General features: G+C 43.9%; 1 long non-coding RNA gene across 2 annotated transcripts; it reads right to left on the bottom strand.

Annotated features, from left to right (window-relative positions):
- Positions 1 to 7,128: 7,128 nt before the first annotated feature.
- Positions 7,129 to 8,980, bottom strand: LOC137797307 (uncharacterized). 2 transcript variants are annotated; one of them, XR_011078884.1, is made up of 4 exons: positions 8,779 to 8,980; positions 8,177 to 8,349; positions 7,586 to 7,779; positions 7,129 to 7,227 (listed from the first exon to the last, which is right to left on the bottom strand). It is a non-coding gene; the product is annotated as an uncharacterized lncRNA (long non-coding RNA). The 2 variants fall into 2 exon arrangements; XR_011078883.1 differs by lacking the exon at positions 7,129 to 7,227 and having other exon boundaries at positions 7,249 to 7,779.
- Between the last annotated feature and the right edge of the window lie 379 nt (positions 8,981 to 9,359).

Here is a 9,359-nt window from a genome sequence, read left to right as displayed (position 1 = left end):
GTGTGCTTGTGTTATTGTTTTTTTGCTATCCCGTTGAATTTAAGCATATTTAACTGGAGGAAAAGAAAAGGGGCTGGAAACGGACGGTCTGAAGACTGCTTGGCCGAAGGTGCTGGTAACGGCCCCCGTCGCACCGGGGTCCGGGCCGGTAACAGCCGTGTTGCACCTGGGTCCGGGTCGGTAACAGCCGCGTCGCACCGGGGTCCGGGCCGGTAACGGCCCCCGTCGCACCGGGGTCCGGGCCGGTAACGGCCCCCGTCGCACCGGGGTCCGGGCCGGTAACGGCCCCCGTCGCACCGGGGTCCGGGCCGGTAACAGCCCGCGTCGCACCGGGGTCCGGGCCGGTAACAGCCGCGTCGCACCGGGGTCCGGGCCGGTAACGGCCCGCGTCGCACCGGGGTCCGGGCCGGTAACGGCACCCGTCGCACCGGGGTCCGGGCCGGTAACGGCCCCCGTCGCACCGGGGTCCGGGCCGGTAACGGCCCCCGTCGCACCGGGGTCCGGGCCGGTAACAGCCCGCGTCGCACCGGGGTCCGGGCCGGGAACGGCCCGCGTCGCACCGGGGTCCGGGCCGGTAACGGCCCCCGTCGCACCGGGGTCCGGGCCGGTAACGGCACCCGTCGCACCGGGGTCCGGGCCGGTAACGGCACCCGTCGCGCCGCGCCGGGTCTGGTCTTCTCTGTTTGTGAATGCAGCCCAAAGTGGGTGATTAAACTCCATCCAGTGCAATAAACCACTGCAGTGAACTCAGCAGACATTCGATCATCTCCCTGATCAATTCAGCTGCAGCTGACGTGAAACATATTCCATATTAATATTATATTAACTGTACTGGTCATACAGAAATGTTGTAATTTGTCAAACACAAACGTGCTGGTACAGTTTAAATGTTTGGATGTGGTCAGAAATGTTCTGAACATCCATATCAGTCACTACTTTGAAACCCGGATGTTGTGTTTCCCGTTTTTTATTTTCATATTTCTAAACGGAAATCGGGAAACGAGCTGTTTCCTGATTTTCGTTTTCTCATTTCAAAACGAAATACACCGCAAAATACACGGACCAATTAAGAGACTTCAGATGCACACACGGACTCTTCTCACAGTGACGGTGTAGAAAGTGTTCTGCTGGTGAAGGACAGTACGAGCGAGTCAGGGGATGGTCTTCCTGTCTGAACTTAGGCTAGAGCTTCATGTGTGTGACCATTGAAATGTTTTATGGTGTATTGTGGTTGAGGTTTAGTGTATGTATATATATATATATATATATATATATATATATATATATATATATATATATATATATATGTATATATATATATGTATATGTATATATGTATATATATATATATATATACATATATATATATATATATATACGTACATAGTAGAATGACATGAATATATTCAATCAAAGTACCTCAAAATGAAGAAGTGTGTGTATGTATTGTGTGGGAGGGTAGTCATAGAGACAGATAATCTGAAAATGTTAAATAATGAGTAAGCCAGAGAAAAACCTAAATAATCAGAATTGGAGTTAATTGAGTGGGAAGTAAAAGGCTGCAAGCGGCTCGGTGCATTTTACAGGTCCAGACGTGCGGACGAAGAAAAAACATGTGAGAGGCTGAAAATAGTCGACCCAAATGAGCAAGTTCACAGAAGAAGAAAAAACGGTTAAAGAAATCTTTGCTTTGATTTTACAGGATCTGTCAGTGTTTGTACTTCATGGAGCTCTGCTCCTTGCAAGCCACATGAACACAACCTGACCACGCTGTTGCTGCACCACTGTCATGTGAACATCCTTCTGCTCCCATCTTTCCTATCAATCTTTATCATGTGACATGTAATGCAGCAGAAATATGTCACAAAATACACTGCAAACACTGCAGTTCACAAACAAAGACAGCTGGTTCACACTTCAGGGCTGAAACTGTTGGAACTTGACTCAACTTTCTATTCCAAGTTCCCCTCAAAACCAATTGAGACTGTTTGGTTTATTCGGAAATGAGAAAACGAGTTGGCATTCCAGAGGAAGTGTATGGATTTTAAAAAAGGATGCAGTACTCATATAAAGAGCATCAGCAGATTTGGGTGAAGAAGCAGCAACCACACAAATCTACATAACTGATTTTCAAGGAACACAAATTTTTGTCATAAATGTAAAGCCGTCACGAGTAGATATCAGGAAATGATTAGCTGGTCAGTTGAAAAACTGACAAGGCAAAATGATTTCTACTAAATATATATTTGTAAAAAACATATATTTTGTATGTAATTACTTTGTTTTGCTCCCATCAACTCAAGCCTACTTTGAGCCACGTCGGAGGGCTCTGGGCGATGCAACGTCTGTCATTGTGCTTTGGACAACATTTGTATGCAGACTGAGATATCTCTAGCTATTGGTTAGATCGACATCAATTGATGATTCTTCCTCAGAGCATTAATCCTTCAATGATACCTCAGCTCAGAAGTGCCATCATAGTCAGGAACGTCGGTACACAGGCACGGTTTCCATCCTGTTGACATTACTGCTTCAGATTCAAACATTTTAACAAATGTTGGATTGATTACCATGACATTTGGTATCAGAATTTGTATGTACTGTATGGCTTGTGCTTTTCATATAGCGCCATCAACTAATTGGGTATTGCTTCACATTAACAAGGTGTAGCTTCACGATAACGGGTTAGCTAACGGTACCATTACCGTGCGCGAGCGTCAGCTAACGTGCACGAGCGTTAGCTTACGTGCGCAAGCATACCAACGGGATAGCTAACGGTACCGTTAGCAAACACGCATGAGCTAATAGACAGTTGTATATTCTGAAGGTAACAATGCATATGCATGGAAACACAGGAGAAAAGCAAATAGCTGTAAAAGCTAGCTAGCAGCACGCAGAAGCTAGAAAGTTGTACATGCTAACGTTACGTTACATTAGCCAACGTTATGTTAGGCGCGAAATATATAACAGTTGTACATTCTGCCACTAACAATAAATATACATGCAAAACACATGTTTATTTAAAATAACAGCATTTAGAATCCTTACCTCGTTTAAATGAGTTGCCTTGACGGTTTTCACTTCAGAATTTCAGGCGAAGCGAGGTAATGGCGGACATCAGAATCCACGGAGCGTCAAGATGCGACGTCGTATGGTCACGTGACACGTAAACCTCTGGTCTACAGTGAAAACACGACTTTTACTGAAAGTATTGCTTTTAACATTGTCCACGGAGAGTGCTACTTGCGTTTAGGCAAAGTAAAAACAACTTGTTTAAACCGGAAATCAGGATTTTGAATGAGACCAATTTAAAAAAGCTTATGGTAAAAAAACTAATTGAAGGACTCTCCCACGCCATTGGTCTATTCCTCACAGGTAGAAATACTGTAAATGGATTTGCATACACCTTGCACACTAGGTCTTACTGTAGAGTACAGGAGAGTATTGTGCATATTACAATGGTTATAGTGCACTGTGGACCTAGGAACTACAATATATATGTGTGTTTGTGTGTCAAAGCAAATTAGTTGTGTGAAGAAAGTGGATTCATAACCTTTACAATTCTTTCGGTTCTAACATCACACACATTGTCAGTGCGTTGGCTCAGTGGAAGGGTCATAGGAGACTTTCTCCACATTGAAAATGTTGACAGCTGTCACTTATCATCAGCTGTCAACCAGGAGAAGCGCTTTAAGGTCAAAGTGAAGATGCTCCTGGGAAGGTTGAACTTCAAGTCCAGCTTGGAAAAATCCAGGCAGAAAGATTGAACAACCTCATGTGACCTTCAGCAGCTCATTACTCCAATTTGTCCTCTGGATGAAGGAGGAGTCTCTGGCTCCGTGTGGTCTGAAGGACGAACAGACCTGAGCAACGCTCATATGCTAAAAGGTTTGTGCAAACTGACATTGATGAATCTCTTTTGAGTCGTAGTCGCATTGAGTGCTGTCTTTCTGCTCATTGACTCACCTGTGTTCACACTTCATCTATCTCTGGAAAAATTACAAAACAACCACATTTTTGGCAGAGATTAAGTCAAGTTCCTTGGTACTAAAAGCGGAGACGACGGACCGGCGGAAAAAAATAGCCTATATTTAGACTTTTTGATGGTCCTTCAAATGAAAAGAAATTGTAAAGTGTAACCGAGTCCACCGTAGTGATTTATTCACAAATTTGGTGCAAATATCATATTTTACAAACATTAAGTATGACAACATCATTTATTAATATTATTATATTTTTTATAATGAATATATAATAATAATCTATTTTTGTTAGTGGCTCTCGGTGGGGGCCAGGCCTCGGGGCCCACTATTGGCCGGCAGCCACTCGGGTCACCGCTGTACAAAACTCAGAGGGTTTTTAAGATTGTGTGTGGACAAACTGCATAAATCCAGCTACACACACACACACACACACACACACACACACACACACACACAGACAGACACACACACACACACAGACAGACAGACAGACACACACACACACACACACACACACACACAGACAGACAGACGGGCATGAATCAGCACTAACAACTGCACTGAGTTATGAGTCAGGTGTGAATTATGACACTGACAATTACTTATATGTAGAGGAAGAGTGTGTGTGTGTGTGTTTGTAAGAGGCAGTGTGTGTGTGTGTGTGTGTGTGTGTGTGTAAGAGGGAGTGTGAAAGAAACAGAAGCGAGGGATTGAAATGACAAATTTCATGGCAGACAAAAATGATTTGATTGCATGTGAGCTGACAGTGAAGGTAAAATGATGCCACTAAAGAAGTGACGCATGAATGTGTCCTCTAGAATTACACACTTTAGCATCACACACATTGACAAAGGTGACTTTGTGGGAAATGTTTTGCACAACACCAAAGCATAAGTGTGCACAGAAATCAGGAAGAAAAAGTGTTATTTGTCCACCAAACTGTACGGTTTGCAGAAGCAGGACTCAGCCGCAAGCACTTGTTCTGAAATATGTGATGACGTCATTTCTGGTGGGAAACATTGTGGCGAGCACAGCTTAGCATTAGCTGTGAGCATAATCTTGAGCCTTTTTGCCTTTTTCTTTGTTTTTGTAAATCCAAAATGTAGCCAGTCAAGAGTGACATTTTGAAAGTGACAATGCAGAATGGAAAGACTAATAATACAGAGAAATGAGATGTACACTTAAATTAATTAAATCAAAAATAACCCGAAGAAGAGTTATTATTATATACAATTACAGACTGTCTGAAGGCTGTAAGAGAGGATTATTATACCGTCAGACCCGCAAATTAAAGCAAACTTCAAAGCATATGGCCTTCCACTAACTCAGAAGAATCTGGCTTAGTTTGGCGGTGGTCTCAAAGCCTTTGAGAAGGCCCGCTGTGATGCCAGAGCAGCCAATACTGGAGACAAATACCCCCAGGTTCCTCTTCAGCACTGTGGCCAGGCTGACGGGGTCCCAGCTCTGGATCCGTGTGTTCCTACAGAGCTCAGTAGTAATGACTTCATGAACCTCTTCAGTAAGAGGTTGGCTCTCAGAGGCCTCGGACCATGACATCCTGCTACAGAGACTGGACCAGTCGATTGGCATTAAAGGTGCCGCACTAAGCTGGTTTGTATCGTTATGTTGTGGTTCACAAAATGTGGACCCAAAAGCAGCACACACTAGTCACGGTTAAAGTTTGTAATGATAAGCATGTATTAATCATAATTTCAAATGGTGGACTGGGCGGGTTTCTCAGTGTTTAAGACTGAAAGTCTTCAAGCGAGCGAGGAGCGTTCCTGTGTTCCTGCTGGTGTCTTCAGTCCACGTGAGATCCGAGGGAGAAGCAGCGCTGTAGGAGAGTGAGCAGGTAGGGACGGCAGAAGGTGGAGCTGGCAGGTAAGTATTCCAAACCAGGGCAAGAAATGAACAAAGTGAGCAGATAAAGTCAACAATGCCAGTAAAGAGCCTGAATACTATGAAACAATCTGGTACACAACTCTTTAACACAACCCTGTAACACAACCCTGTACCACCTCCCTGACACATGTAACGGGCTGATCACACCAGACGCAACTCTAACAAGCGCGTCGCTAGCTAAACCATTGTTTTACTCTGGTACGGCCTTTCATGCGCCTTTTAAACGATGCATGTCGGCTTTTTCTAGCATTTTTTCAGCGCGCTTAAAAGTTCAAATATTCTCAACGTTTAAGCGCAAAGCGCAGAGTCGCACAGCTCATCACTGTCACGCTCGGCCAAGGCAGCCAATCGGATCAAGCGAGAGGCGGGCTTTATTCCTTCCTGTTTGTGTGGTGTGAACAGCGGGGAGTTCAAAAGAAAATGGAAACCTCTGACGAGGCGCTAATGTTAGCGCTGATGCAAAATCAGAATCCGCTTCAATGGACATCGACTTTATAACGTACATGGAATTTTACTCCAGTATTTTCTTTTCTCTTCGTACATATACATAATATAAATGTAAAAGACATTTAGAAAACATACTCAGTGGTCCAGAAAGTGCAGCTGGTGCAGGTGGAAGTGTGTGATTAATTGTTCAGGTGTTCATCAGACTGACAGCCAGTGGGAAGAAGCTGTTCCTGTGTCTGGTGGTTTTAACGTACAGTGCTCTGTAGCGCCTACCAGAGGGGAGGAGGTGAACAGCTGCTGTCCAGGGTGTGAGGGTCTGCAGTGATCTTTCCAGCCCGCTTCCTGACCCTGGAGGTGTACAAGTCCAGGATGGAGGGCAGGCTGGAGCCAGCAGTCCTCTCTGCAGACCTGCTGATGCGTTCAGTCTGCTGCTCCACCAGCCTCCACCGGGCTGTCGTGAGGTCTGGTGGGATCGGCCCCAAAGAGTCTCATTCTGAGGAAATCTTTCCAACTCATTTAATTATATTATTCTGTGATTATATGATATACAAAAATGTGTTGTGAATAAATAGTTTAATGCAAATTTTATTATAGTACTAGTATAATGAAAAGTCAATGCCTCCAAAATGAGGGCATCTTTCTGCAGGACGGCTCGTCTACAAAGCAGCTGGCTGAACTGGCTGGATGTGAAATAATGTATTATTCTCTTCAATCACGGTTAGAACGGTTTTGACTACAGTTACTTCAGAGTGAGAAGGACACTTAGGCTCCAATTATTCATCATTTTTATTCATCTCTTTTCTTTATCTGATGTCCTCTTGCACGCACACAGGCACCAAACCTGCACCTCAACCCACGAGACTGAAACATGGTTAGAACTGACGTCTGTCAGGGGCTGTGTGGAGAACACACACACACACACACACACACACACACACACACACACACACACACACACACACACACACACACTTTGTGTAAAATATTAAATCTGGAAAGTGGTAAGTACACCTGTCAGACACATACAGCACAGTAAAACATTGAAATAATGCTTGTCTGAATAGTGTTGTATGTAATATGATACATAATGTAAAATAGAATAGTCTACTTGCTGATGTATATTCATTGCTGCCTGTAGCTTTAAGTTCCATGATAATTGTTGAATAACTTTTCAACACCTGCTTCATTGAAAACAGATAAACAGAAATGTTAATTGTTTAAAACATTTAAAAACATTTCTTTATCTACGTCACATTTTAAAAATGGGGCACGTCCTTGTCTTCAGCGGCTCTCTGGTGTTTCCTGTTTCTGTCGGTCTGAAAAGGGGGCGTGTCCTTTTCTCCCTCCTCCCCCTGGGCGGCGGCTGCAGGAACAGCTGGCGGCGATCTCCAATCAGAGTCTGCAGCAGATCAACCCGGGTCTTCCTGCCGTCACACGGTTCTGTCACCTGAGCGGTAAAATCAAAACTCAGACCACATGTTTATTTTTGTATGTGGCTGAGCACAAATTCATTGTTTTCCTTTCCCTGTTGTATCTGCATCCCAACAGAGGCCCAGGTGAAAACTACTCTACACTGACACACACACACAGACATATGCACACGCACACTCACAGACACACACACTCACAGACACACACACACAGACACACACACACACACAGACACACACACTCAGAACAAGAGATGATATTCCAGAAGTAACACTCAATGTATCAACGGATAACTTACGGACTGCACTTTACCTAAACTTTATTTTTTAATACTTAAACATCTCATCTCAAACACTTATTGAGTGGAGTAATAATCGCAACACAACAAATCGATAATAAAACTCATTGCCAACCTTTTTAATAGCTTTAACAGAGGAAATGAAGACGGCACCCAGCAACAATGCAAACGTTTCAGGTCCGCTGATAAAAAAATCCTTTTCATTTGATTGTTTGACACGATGCAGCTGTAAGGTCCTTCTCTCAAATCACAGCACAATATGTGAACAGTCTCCCTGCGAAGTTTGACCTTGATAAAGTGAAGCAGAAGAAAGTTAGAGGACGTTTAGTCCAACTAATAACCCACCAACGCTGTTTATCAGGGTTAAACACCACAACACGTTGTGACAAACCGTTTGTACACTAATAGTTGTACCTTTATAAAATCACAAAGTGGAATTGCATGCTGGGTAAAGCGCGCACACAAACAGTACATATTACTGTATTGTATTGAGTAAACGGCCTGTTGCTCAAAAGTTAAATTAAAATCTGAAGTCATAAATCTTAACCTTTCCCTTCATCAAACTGACGTTACTGTGAATAAATAATAAACTAATAAAGATCTCTCGTTTGACCCTCATAACCTCGACGGACAACTCGGAGCCAGCGAATCATTTCAAAAGTAAAAGCTGGAGTTGCGCCTCGTTTTGTGGCCCTTTCCCATCTTAAAGTGAGTTACTGTGTGAGACTGAAGCGTCCTCCGCCCATGAGAGTCGACCCCATGTTGCTCGTGGCCCGGCTGAAGCAGATCCAGGAGAGGGCTTCGTCCCTGCTCTGCACCCAGCAGCGAGTCCTGGTCCCTGTGGCCCTCAGGCTGTCTCGTCATGAAGCATTGATACGGCACCGGACAAAGGAACTTCAGATAAAGAAGGTTTGCATTGATCAAGGCATTGACCTGAACAATGTTTTTTATGAAAGCATTTTTGACTTGTTGCTTGGCAACTGGGCGCAGGTGAGAACTACTGCTGCTGTAACACACGTGCTGGTCGTAAATGAGATTAACGATACGCAGGAGTCTGAGCGGCACGTTAGCAGAGCAGAACTTGTCTCCTCAGCATGTGGACAAGCAGAGTATTGAGTTATTTTTACACCTGAAGCATAAAATAATGATCACCGTTACTGCTCGTGGACAGAATTCATTATGTTGAACAAAGCCAGGCTGTTTTAATGTTTAAAGTATGATAATCTGTTGGGTTCATTTAAGCCCTTTTTGTGGAAAGCATATTTCAACTGACAAATAGAAAAGAAAGAAAACAGAAG

This window comes from Clinocottus analis, unplaced genomic scaffold (assembly GCF_023055335.1).
Source record: "Clinocottus analis isolate CAN_PGR_092001 unplaced genomic scaffold, fCliAna1.0.p SCAF_10, whole genome shotgun sequence".
Lineage (NCBI taxonomy): Eukaryota > Metazoa > Chordata > Actinopteri > Perciformes > Cottidae > Clinocottus > Clinocottus analis.
This window is presented reverse-complemented; position numbering and strand designations above follow the sequence as displayed.